Source organism: Schistocerca gregaria, chromosome 4 (genome assembly GCF_023897955.1).
Source record: "Schistocerca gregaria isolate iqSchGreg1 chromosome 4, iqSchGreg1.2, whole genome shotgun sequence".
NCBI lineage: Eukaryota > Metazoa > Arthropoda > Insecta > Orthoptera > Acrididae > Schistocerca > Schistocerca gregaria.
Window position 1 is genome coordinate 514,216,404 of NC_064923.1, and position 13,059 is coordinate 514,229,462.

Here is a 13,059-nt window from a genome sequence, read left to right on the forward strand (position 1 = left end):
ATGCGCCGAATAGGAAGCTACTTGACAATCGGAAGCAGAAATATTAAGACTGAAGAATGAGTAAGTCAAAAGTCCTAGTTGTAGCAAGTGCAAGTGTGATCAGTCAAGAGTGAGAGTGATCATTTGATTGTGAAATATTAATAATTGTAATTCATAGTAATTTCTCAGTAAAAATATTGTTACGAAACTCTTAACAATATTTTTACTAACAACGTTACAATAGTTTCCCATACCCAACTCGTAATTGATCCGTATATCTCCGGTAATAGTGACTTCCGAGAAGATTCCTAAAAGGCATTGTTTCTATATATACCCTCTATCGAATGCACTAGAAAGGAACGGACCGACTTAATGGCTTAGCTCTGTTGAACACTCACCCTGACGTTGATAGTCCTATTGACGATGTAATTAACCAACTTGCCAGGAAGAATAGGCGCATAGAATTCATCATTTAAGGAAGAGAACCACAATTGTAACTTTTTTATATCATAAAATGGCATTGTCTTGTATTTTTGTGTAATCAGTTCATATAAAACTTTCCTAAACTTTACATGTGACTTGATTATTTTTTATTACGGTAAACGGAAAGGCAGCTCAAGATATCTTTAGCGCCCCCTCCTTGATGTTCCTCTGTATCCGCCACTGCATAGGCCTACATTGCAAAAACGGTGACGTGTGGTTATGAGCAGTAAATGTCAGCGATTTATGTTCAAAAAACAAAACTGAAAAAGAGTTAGAACAGAGGGTAATTTTAGACGCTTTAAGGTCGATTGTTAGTGGACGTCAACGAAATGGAATTAAATGCGACGTCACATTGAAATAAAGGTGAGTTCACACTACGCGGAACATCATCACAATGCCACTCAATTAGCCCGCTACCAAATGGTGAATGAGAGGGATGAGCTACCATCCGTGATGCAAAAAGTAGAAATATTCTCCAGAATTAAGCCCACTAGCCGACCGGAGTGGCCAAGCGGTTCTAGGCGCTACAGTCTGGAACCGCGCGACCGCTACCGTCGCAGGTTCGAATCCTGCCACGGGCATGGATGTGTGTGATGTCCTTAGGTTAGATAGGTTTAAGTAGTTGTGAGTTCTAGGGGACTGGTGACTTCAGAAGTTAAGTCCCATAGTGCTTAGAGCCATTTGAACCCACTACCAATGATAAGTTTTTTAATGACCAAAGTACGATTCATAGTAGAGGTTCTCGAGAAAGTTTGACAGTAAACTGCTGCGATGTGAACTAACAGAATCATATCAAAATACCGATATGTATTTTCTAGAGATGATATATAGACACAAACACGTCAAACAGTATTTATATGACAATAAACAGAACCTTTTAACCTTTTTGATTGCGCTTTTTTCTTCCATAAGTATTGAATAACGTCAAAATCTCTATTTTCGGTCTTCAATAAGACCGACTTTTTCACTGTTAAAATGTTTACTTAATGAAAATTGTAATCACTTCATATTTTTATTTAGGCAAAGTGCAGGCATTTTCTTTGTCCAGGCACTGTAAAAACTAAATCTTTTACCCTTTCAGATATGTGGCTCCGATTTGAAATGCACAGTGGAATGTTTTGCTGCTCCGTTCTGTTCCATCAGGTACACTGTGTGATCAAAAATATCCAGACATGCCCCAAAAACATAAGCTTTTCACAATAAGTGCATTGTGCTGCCATCTGCTGCCAGCTATTTCATATCAGCGACCTCAGTAGTCATTAGACATCGATCGTGAGAGAGCAGAATGGGGCGCTCCGCGGAACTTACGGGCTTCGAACGTGGTGAGGGGACTGGGTGTCACTTGTGTCATACGTTTGTACGCGATGTTTCCACACTCCTAAACATCCCTAGCTCTACTGTTTTCGATGTGATAGTGAAGTGGAAACGTGAAGGGACACGTACAGCACAAAAGCGTACAGGCCGACATCGTCTGTTGACTGACAGAGACCGCCGAAAGTTGAAGAAGGCCGTAATGTCTAATACGCAGTCATCTATCCCCACCATCACACAGGAATTCCAAACTGCACCAGTTTCCACTGCAAGTACTATGACAGTTAGGCGTGAGGTGAGAAAACTTGGATTGGATTTCATGGCCGAGTGGCTGCTCATAAGCCACACATCACGCCGATAAATGCCAAACGACGCCTCGCTTGGTGTAAGGAGGGTAAACAATGAACGATTGAATAGTGGAAAAAAAGTTGTGTGGAGTGATGAATCATGGCACACAAGGGGGCGATCCGATGGCAGGGTGTGGGTATGGCAAATGCCCGGTGAACGTCATCTGCCAGCATATGTAGTGCCAAGAGTAAAATTTGGAGGCGGTGGTGTTATAGTGTGGTAGCGCTTTTCATGGAGGGGGCTTGCACCCCTTGTTGTTTTGCGTGGCACTATCACAGCAGAGGCCTACATTGATGTTTTAAGCACCTTCTTGCTTCCCACAGTTGAAGAGCAGTTCGGGGATGGCGACTGCATCTTTCAACACGATCGAGCACCAGTTTATAATGCATGGCCTCTGGCGGAGTGGTTGCACGAAAATAACATCCCTATAATAGACTGGCCTGTACAAAGTCCTGGCCTGAATCCTACAGAACACCTCTGAGATGTTTTGGAACGCCGACTTCGTGCCACGCTTCACCGACCGACGTCGATACGTCTCCTCAGTGCAGCACTCCGTGAAGAACGGGCTGCCATTCCCCAAGAAACTTTTCAGCACCTGATTGAACGTATGCCTGCGAGAGTGGAAGATGTCTTCAAGGCTAAGGGTGGGCCCACATCATATTGAATTCCATCGTTAACGATGGAGGGCGCCACGAACTTCTAAGTCATTTTCAGCCAAGTGTGCGGATACTTTTGATCACGTACGTTACCAAATTGCTATTCATGTTTCAAGGTTTATGGTGCACAATCTCAGTTGCAAGTTCCCCCTCCAATAGCTTCCATGTCCAATAGAAATGTCGTTCCCAATTTTTCACACAACTATTGACCGAATTTTTATTTAAAATTTTGTCATAATCTGCTCACTAAGAGATATAATGTTACGTGAAGGGTTTAACACACTAAGACAAATATTACAGTTCGAAACTGTTTATTTGTGTTGAGACAACTCACGGGGCGCAAATACCCAGACTGTATTCATCCATTATTCGAGACAGAGCACTTAGTGGCCAGCAACAAACTTTACACATAATTTCAAATCTTTATGAAATCTTCTCCTTTAGCCTTAGCCTCCCCCCCCCCCTCCCTTCCCCTTCCGTCGCAAAGTCGTGAAAGGAAATAATTTTATACACCTGCAAAATTATGCATTTTGTACAACACACAGTTCGCGAGATATGACATCACAAACATTGAGAAGCTTGAAAAACTAACTTTTTCTTACACCGGAGTGCAAATAATATTCATATTCATCCAGTGTTTTAGCGACTTCCAAAAATCCTTTAAACATAATTTCAACAAATATTCTAATTTCTTCTCCCTTACATGCTTAGCGTCAAGTATTTAACATATTATCTCATTTGTAATCAAGAGTTGTGAACTTGGTTCATACAAGTGAGTTTTGTTCTTTACAGAATCGGGGATTTATTCGTTCGTCAAGGAAAAAGTGCGTGATTGCTTCAGTCGTACTAATATTGCGCGTTGGTATCACTGTTTTACATGGTAAATCGCCTTAAAAACTGAGAAATCAGCGTAATAACACAGAGGTAAGACTTTCCGTGCCTGTATCAACAATTTCGATAGCACACCGACAACAGTAGCTGGATAAGTGTTTGCTTACACTACTCAAGTTACGAAGCTGCTTAGAAAGAGGGAAAAATACATCGCAGAAGAATAGTTGTTATAATAATAACATTCAGAAGAAAACCGTTAACGGCGAGTTTATTTTAAGGTGCTGCTGGGGGAGCAGCGTTTCAGATATAAACGATTGTGGCTTCACGTAAAGTGCTCGTTAAGAGCCGACCCAACAACGAGCGAGAAGCTTTGTGCTCTGCCTCGTTATAGAATGCATAACTTTGCTAATAACTAGCTCAGCGTTTGTGTGATCAGGACTATCTCAGACACATATTATCACCATAAGTTCCGCGTTTCCGTTAGGTAAATTTCGCACTAGAAATGTTGGACTACGTCGTCGTAGGAACTGTTAGTGCCTGCCACAATAGCGAGCCTTTTACGTATGCAGCTGCTGCGCGCTTGGAAGGGGTCTCGTTTTGCGGCGCTTTCATTGACACTGGCATAGCTTCGGGTAGGAAGGTTAGCGAATAGTAAACCATAGAAAGCTGAAAACAGATGCTCCTCAGTGCCTGATGAAGGGATTCTTATCGTTTTTCACGCCCTAAGATACAGGATCGAAATATCCAAAATTACGAAAACGCGATGTATTATTTTTCTAAGCTTTGCTGTCTCCACGTAACAAAGATAACAGCGTGTTTATAGAAGAACAGGAATACCTCGAGCCATAAGCATACCGGTCATCTGAAAGTGGAAAATCGCTGCGGATATCACGAAAAATAATTACCGGACGAAAGAAAAAGTTAGTCACATGTTACGCATAAACTGTATACGTGTCTGAATGTAGCAGAATATCGGATGTGTATGACTATACGTATGTGTTCACCAGTACCATCCGATCCTGGAAAAGTAAAAAGTACATTCCTGATACGGTGGGGAATTCACCGCGCAAAGCGCGTAGCTGAAGAGTACAAAACTCGTTTTTGAGACACAGAAAGCTACCCGGAACAGGCCACATACACACAAATACTAAGAGCTAAGAATAACGACCACAACATATTTCGTGAAAAACAATCATCAGAGCACATATTGCAGAAAGCAAGAAGATTAATGTAGGTATATCTCTTAGGTGCATTTGTTTTTATTTTGTCAAAATGCTGAGGGGAATGCCATATCGTCTGTTCAGCAGTTAGGAGTTGTACATAGCCACAAACTCACTATAGCTAAATGAATACGTAGCGAAAAGATATTTACTATATCCATCAACATTTACAAATCAAATCAAAGAAAGGAAGATTAGGGTTTAAAATGTCATCGACGACAAGATCATTAGAGACGGAACAAAAGCTTGGACTACGGAAGGATGAGTAACAAAATCAACCGTCTCCTTTTCTCTGCCATTTGCCTTAAGCGATTTGAGGAAACCGCGAAAAACTTAAATCTGTATGACCGAACAGGAACAGCTGTTCTCCCGAATGCAAGTCCAGGATATCAGTTCGGGAGTATGTCATGATGTCACAATCGATTTCTTCTTCTCCCCCTCCAACTAGATTCTAATTTTGTCACTGAAAACATAGAATATTAGGTAGAAGTGTTTTGACGCAACACATCTGAAATTCAATATTTACCTTGTTCGACCGACAACCTCCAACCAGCAATGTGAGTGAAACTTCCTGGCAGATTAAAACTGTGTGCCCGACCGAGACTCGAACTCGGGACCTTTGCCTTTCGCGGGCAAGTGCTCTACCAACTGAGCTACCGAAGCACGACTCTGCAGAGTGAAAATCTCATTCTGGAAACATCCCCCAGGCTGTGGCTAAGCCATGTCTCCGCAGTATCCTTTCTTTCAGGAGTGCTAGTTCTGTAAGGTTCGCAGAAGAGCTTCTGTAAAGTTTGGAAGGTAGGAGACGGATACTGGCAGAAGTAAAGCTGTGAGTACCGGACGTGAGTCGTGCTTCGGTAGCTCAGTTGGTAGAGCACTTGCCCGCGAAAGGCAAAGGTCCCGAGTTCGAGTCTCGGTCAGGCACACAGTTTTAATCTGCCAGGAAGTTTCATATCAGCGCACACTCCGCTGCAGAGTGAAAATCTCATTCAGCAATGTGAGTGTTTCACGATATCCATAATTTTAACATTGCAGTCTGAGGATGTGCATTTAGTTTTTAGGTCGCATGCAGGAAACTCCTCCAAAAACTCAGTCGTTGATAGGTAGGTTGATGTCCGTTCAGTAGGTGCGCGTGTGTGGCAAGTGCTTTAGATCTCTTGTACATGGACGCAACTTCTCTTCTAATATTAGGTGGAGTGATTTCTACCTGACAGTAAACATTATCACACGGTGTTGGTATCAAGTAACCAATGATAGGTCGACGCGTCTCATTCCGAGAAATGTCGGCTTGTTTTACATGACTAGATCCGTACCAAACAAGGCAAGCATACTCTGCAGCTGAGTAGCACAGAGCCGGACTAGTGGTTCTCTGTGTCTCTGGCTGTAAACCTCAATTGATTCCAGTCAGTTCGCAGAGAAAGATATTTCTAGCTGATACTTTCATTTTAGTGCTTATGCAGTGCTTTTTGTAGGTGAATGTGTTATTTATAGTTACAACTAAATACTTAAGTGTTGGGCGATGGTGTAACTGATTGGTTTCACTATCTACTTACAATTTCCTTGTACTCTGCTTCTTCTTAAGATGGAAAGCACATAACTGATTTTTTGATGAGCTATACTTTAACTGATTTTCTCTGTAACAGTCAGTAGTTCACATAGCGCTTCTGACAGATTTTCTTGTACGGCCTCAAAGAATGCGAAGATAGTTGCTTAAACGAGACTACAGAATACTTCCTTCTCGTCTTCGGACAGTTACAGCTAATCCCAAATATGTAATTATGTTGACAGCAACAAGATATTAAACTCGAGCATTCTTGCATTATTTCCTTCTAATGAGGGATGTGGCTTTTCTTTAGTGCCATCTTCAGATAAATGCTAAAATTCGCCACAGCAGTCAGTTCTTTAGTTAGAAGTTGACAACAAGTGTGTAAACATGGCACGTGATTTAGACTTTCCCCACAAGTGTTAGCTACTTATCGTTATTCCATTTCTGCAGATGAGGAGGAATAATGCAACAGAAATTCAGTAGAGGATGAGTCTAATATATACTCTCAACTTTATAAAGAGGTTATTGTACAGTGTATTTATTATATTTTCGTTTATTATTCTTATTAAATAAACCCTGTTACCTAGTTACCTAGTACAAAAAATGGGCTGTGATAAAGCTAAATTTCTACACTATCAGCAATTAGCGTTTTTTTTATGCGACGTTTGGTACGGTACTGTATATGTACAGTTATTATGTTGGTACCATAGAGATCGCCGGTCGCACACTTCCATGCTAGACGGTGATGCTTGTTTATTTATTTAGTCCTTAAAATTCTACATGTATAGAATATATACAAGGATATTGGACATGGTTAGGTCTTTACAAGATAAAATACAGTGTGTATTGCATTTCTAAGGACTAGATATTGAAGTAATTTACCAAAGAATCATATATACAACAGACATTAGAGGCAACATACAAAGCAGAATATTCACAATGCATCTTTATTTTTGTTGTTTGGTTTCTAGGTACTCTGTCAGACTGTAAAAGCATTGACAAAATTTGTAATGCCATTTGTTGTGCTGAGAACGACAGTGAGAATGAAATGGACAGCAAAAGTGCCGTTTAAGGAGAAAAAATAATGCCCAATGAGGAGGCAACGACGCAGTTGGAAAAATTAGTGGTTTACCTAGAACGTCAGACGGAAACAACTCTAGCTGAACTGGTGCTAGAGAAACGTCTGCGCGATCGTGCTGCTCTTAAACGCCACACAACTTTAAGAGAAAAGGAAGGAAGGAAGATGTTTAACGTCCCATCTACAACTAGGTCATTAGAGACGGAGCACAAGCTCGGATTATTTAAGGATGGGTAAGGAAATCGACCGTGCTGTTTCAAAGGAACCATCCCGGCATCTGCCTGAAGAGGTTTGGGGAAATCACAGAAAACCTAAGTCAGGATACACGGACTCGGATTTAAACCATCGCCCTCCCGAATGCGAGTTTAGTGTGCTAACCACTGCTGCACCTCCCCCCGTTCTAAAACAAAAGTAACTTTCACCCTATTTCAGCAGGCTAAATAAACACGACTAGACTATAGTAAATATACACTGTACAAAACAGTATCGCTCTTTCGAAGCCCCGTAATTCTCTCCCGTGGCGAGGCATAAGTTTGAAATTTGACTCAAAGACCCTGCAACCTTCCTCTGTAATGGAGCAAAAGCATGGCCCCCTGCGTCCGTCAGTCTCCGGCACGGCGACGCTTCAAACTGCAACGTGAGAAAGAAAAGGCCAAAGCTCGAAAGTTCATGTGAGGATGTCAGACGGGTTAATGATGTCGAATTGGCACCAAATTTCACCACAATTCTGTCCAACGCCACCCTGGATGTGTCACACGATGGTAAGGTCGTCACGTCCACTCTTACCCACATTTCACCCCTTCTTTTGACACCTCTGTGATGGAGGTCAGGACTGCGACACCCAGAGTTAAAACTGCGCGGTTTTCTTGTGGGTGGTCGGAGAAAACATTTCAGACACACGCCGCTCAGAACCGACATGAAAACCCCTCAGGAGGTGGCGTAAATCGCATCATTGAAACCGCCCCTTTCCTTGGGACGCTGATTCCCACGCATTTAGCAGTTCACAGTGTGACGAGCAACAGAACGACGTTCCTGACAACGTTCGACACCACTACTGCTCCCCCCCCCCCCCCTTCCTACCCCTGGCGGTTCAACCCTAGTCTAACGACAACATGAGGCTGCAACCCCATTGTACGTAATCTGAGCCCTGAGGAATGTAGTGCTCTGGTAAACAGGGTCGAGCCACTACGGGGCGCTCGAATCCATTCGACGAAATTTGAACGTGATCCGAAGCAGTAAAGGGTGGTTATGCTATCTTAACCCTGCCGCTGCGCGTTTGCTTATGGCGTGATCATGGAGGAGTGCAAAATTGACATGGGGCTAAATAAAAGGTAAAGGATTTCTCTAAAGCATTCCCCCCCCCTCCCCCCCCCCCCCCCTGTTCCGCAACATCCTCGGTGCCACCAATGTGCCTTTGTTGAGCACATTAAAAATGCACGTGTCAGAGCCTTCGACACTCGTTCAGCTGAGTACCTCGTGGATGCTCTAGCGCCTCAGAACAGACAACCCCTTCGAGCCCACTAGACCATTTCTTAGGATTTTCTGTCAGATCAGTAACTACACTCCTGGAAATGGAAAAAAGAACACATTGACACCGGTGTGTCAGACCCACCATACTTGCTCCGGACACTGCGAGAGGGCTGTACAAGCAATGATCACACGCACGGCACAGCGGACACACCAGGAACCGCGGTGTTGGCCGTCGAATGGCGCTAGCTGCACAGCATTTGTGCACCGCCGCCGTCAGTGTCAGCCAGTTTGCCGTGGCATACGGAGCTCCATCGCAGTCTTTAACACTGGTAGCATGCCGCGACAGCGTGGACGTGAACCGTATGTGCAGTTGACGTATAGTGGGCAGGGCGTATAGTGGGCATGCGGGAGGCCGGGTGGACGTACCGCCGAATTGCTCAACACGTGGGGCGTGAGGTCTCCACAGAACATCGATGTTGTCGCCAGTGGTCGGCGGAAGGTGCACGTGCCCGTCGACCTGGGACCGGATCGCAGCGACGCACGGATGCATGCCAAGACCGTAGGATCCTACGCAGTGCCGTAGCGGTCCGCACCGCCACTTCCCAGCAAATTAGGGACACTGTTGCTCCTGGGGTATCGGCGAGGACCATTCGCAACCGTCTCCATGAAGCTGGGCTACGGTCCCGCACACCGTTAGGCCGTCTTCCGCTCACGCCCCAACATCGTGCAGCCCTCCTCCAGTGGTGTCGCGACAGGCGTGAATGGTGGGACGAATGGAGATGTGTCGTCTTCAGCAATGAAAGTCGCTTCTGCCTTGGTGCCAATGATGGTCGTATGCGTGTTTGGCGCCGTGCAGGTGAGCGCCACAATCAGGACTACATACGACCGAAGCACACAGGGCCAACACCCGGCACCATGGTGTGGGGAGCGATCTCCTACACTGGCCGTACACCTCTTAGGATCGTCGAGGGGACACTGAATAGTGCACGGTACATCCAAACCGTCATCGAACCCATCGTTCTACCATTCCTAGACCAGCAAGGGAACTTGCTGTTCCAACAGGACAATGCAGTCGGCATGTATCCCGTGCCACCCAACGTGCTCTAGAAGGTGTAAGTCAACTACCCTGGCCAGAAAGATCTCCGGATCTGTCCCCCATTGAGCATGTTTGGGACTGGATGAAGCGTCGTCTCACGCGGTCTGCACGTCCAGCACGAACGCTGGTCCAACTGAGGCGCCAGGTGGAAATGGCATGGCAAGCCGTTCCACAGGACTACATCCAGCATCTCTACGATCGTCTCCATGGGAGAATAGCAGCCTGCATTGCTGCGAAAGGTGGATATACACTGTACTAGTGCCGACATTGTGCATGCTCTGTTACCTGTGTCTATGTGCCTGTGGTTCTGTCAGTGTGATCATGTGATGTATCTGACCCCAGTAATGTGTCAATAAAGTTTCCCATTCCTGGGACAATGAATTCACAGTGTTCTTATTTCAATTTCCAGGAGTGTAGAATTTTACTTCCGAGCTAATGAACGTTTCACGCACGGTTCGTCTTTGTCAGTCTACGAGGCTTAGGCTACGTATAAATCAGCGGTGAAGGTCTCTTTGCTTTCGGAACAGCTTTCTGACATGACAGACGAACTGCGGCGGATCTTTGCGATCGCTCACAAATTTTCTCTGGCATTACCTGTCTAAGGCTTATTGTGCAATATTCTTGAGTGTTGTTGATTTTTATTCATCAATTTCGGACTAAGTAGGAATGTTTGATTTGACTGCTCACGTATTCTGAAATCTGTTTCTTGCAGAACTTATGAAGCAGAAAAATCTTCCTATTTTCTTTATAGTCCTATTGATACCTGCAGTCAGTGAAATCTCGTATAATGGCTTTATGATCACTGATTCCCTGCCATACGTTAACTGATTCGAAAAGTTCGGGGACCAAAGAGGTCTCATGAGTTGGCTTTCTAATTAACTGATCGAGGTAATTTTTAAGCATTTATAACGGCGTCATGCGATCCCTTCGCCTTACTATATCCCCTAGTCACTTTAGTCTTGCTGTCTGTACTTAGTAAGACCAAATCTTCACATGATACTTACTGTTACATGACCAGGACATTAACGTGCAACCTGCTCCAAGTTTTTTCCTTAAACGTTCTGTCAGTGAGCAAGATGTACGAGACAGGCGAAATACCCTCAGACTTCAAGAAGAATATAATAATTCCAATCCCAAAGAAAGCAGGTGCTGACAGATGTGAAAATTACCGAACTATCAGTTTAATAAGTAACAGCTGCAAAATACTAACGCGAATTCTTTACAGACGAATGGAAAAACTGGTAGATGCAGACCTCGGGGAGGATCAGTTTGGATTCCGTCGAAATGGTGGAACACGTGAGGCAATACTGACCTTACGACTTATCTTAGAAGAAAGATTAAGAAAAGGCAAACCTACGTTTCTAGCATTTGTAGACTTAGAGAAAGCTTTTGACAATGTTGACTGGAATACTCTTTTTCAAATTCTAAAGGTGGCAGGGGTAAAATACAGGGAGCGAAAGGCTATTTACAATTTGTACAGAAACCAGATGGCAGTTATAAGAGTGGAAGGGCATGAAAGGGAAGCAGTGGTTGGGAAAGGAGTGAGACAGGGTTGTAGCCTCTCCCCGATGTTATTCAATCTGTATATTGAGCAAGCAGTAAAGGAAACAAAGGAAAAATTTGGAGTAGGTATTAAAGTCCATGGAGAAGAAATAAAAACTTTGAGGTTCGCCGATGACATTGTAATTCTGTCAGAGACGGCAAAGGACTTGGAAGAGCAGTTGAACGGAATGGACAGTGTCTTGAAAGGAGGATATAAGATGAACATCAACAAAAGCAAAACGAGGATAATGGAATGTAGTCAAATTAAATCGGGTGATGCAGAGGGAATTAGATTAGGAAATGAGACACTTCAAGTAGTAAAGGAGTTTTGCTATTTAGGAAGTAAAATAACTGATGATGGTCGAAGTAGAGAGGATATAAAATGTAGACTGGCAATGGCAAGGAAAGCGTTTCTGAAGAAGAGAAATTTGTTAACATCGAATATAGATTTATGTATCAGGAAGTCGTTTCTGAAAGTATTTGTTTGGAGTGTAGTCATGTATGGAAGTGAAACATGGACAATAACTAGTTTGGACAAGAAGAGAATAGAAGCTTTCGAAATGTGGTGCTACAGAAGAATACTGAAGATAAGGTGGATAGATCACGTAACTAATGAGGAGGTATTGAATAGGATTGGGGAGAAGAGAAGTTTGTGGCACAACTTGTCTAGAAGAAGGGATCGGTTGGTAGGACATGTTTTGAGGCATCAAGGGATCACAAATTTAGCGTTAGAGGGCAGCGTGGTGGGTAAAAATCGTAGAGGGAGACCGAGAGATGAATACACTAAGCAGATTCAGAAGGATGTAGGTTGCAGTAGGTACTGGGAGATGAAGAAGCTTGCACAGGATAGAGTAGCATGGAGAGCTGCATCAAACCAGTCTCAGGACTGAAGACAACAACAACAACAACATTACAACTCTTGAGGTAGGGTGCCTATGAATGCATCCGATGACCATATTCGATCTACCTTTAATATTAATCTTATTCAAATTATTCCGCATTCAGGTTCTGTATTAGACTTCATAGATATCAATCGTATTTTATATCGCTATAAACTTGTCTGCATCAGTGGCTTCTAGCCCACCTTTAATGTGTACCTCACAGGTCGAAATTTAGAATTTTAGCCAGCTTTCTGCCCCTAGTAGGTTGTGGGCATTATTACAGTCTATAAGCAAGACTAGTTCTGAAACCTTCCCATGGACATTACTGTAATTAACTAATACTATATTACAGTGCTTAATTTATAACGTTTTAGTGCCAAAATGCACCTCTTCAACCATACAACCAACTCCCTCATATGCTGCCATTCTCATATCCCTATTTCACATATATTTTTACTGCCTTTCCACAGTGGCTACCTGGGCGTACACTTTGCACTCGAATACTGTAACCTCACATACCATCAAGAACATCACCATCACAATCTAATGTAAGCCTTTCCCATATCTCTTCTAAATACTACTGAGTAAAGTGACCCAGTAATAAGACGCTGAACTTAT

The 13,059-nt window shown here is 43.5% G+C and overlaps 1 protein-coding gene and 1 non-coding gene across 2 annotated transcripts in view; one reads left to right on the plus strand and one right to left on the minus strand.

Moving 5' to 3' along the window:
* LOC126266906 (atrial natriuretic peptide receptor 1-like) overlaps positions 1–13,059 on the plus strand; it is a 1,198,842-nt gene that overhangs the window by 1,092,035 nt on the left and 93,748 nt on the right. The gene's annotated exons all lie outside the window — the stretch shown is intronic.
* Trnas-cga (transfer RNA serine (anticodon CGA)) lies at positions 5,418–5,492 on the minus strand. Its single transcript has one exon. It is a non-coding gene; the product is annotated as a tRNA-Ser (tRNA).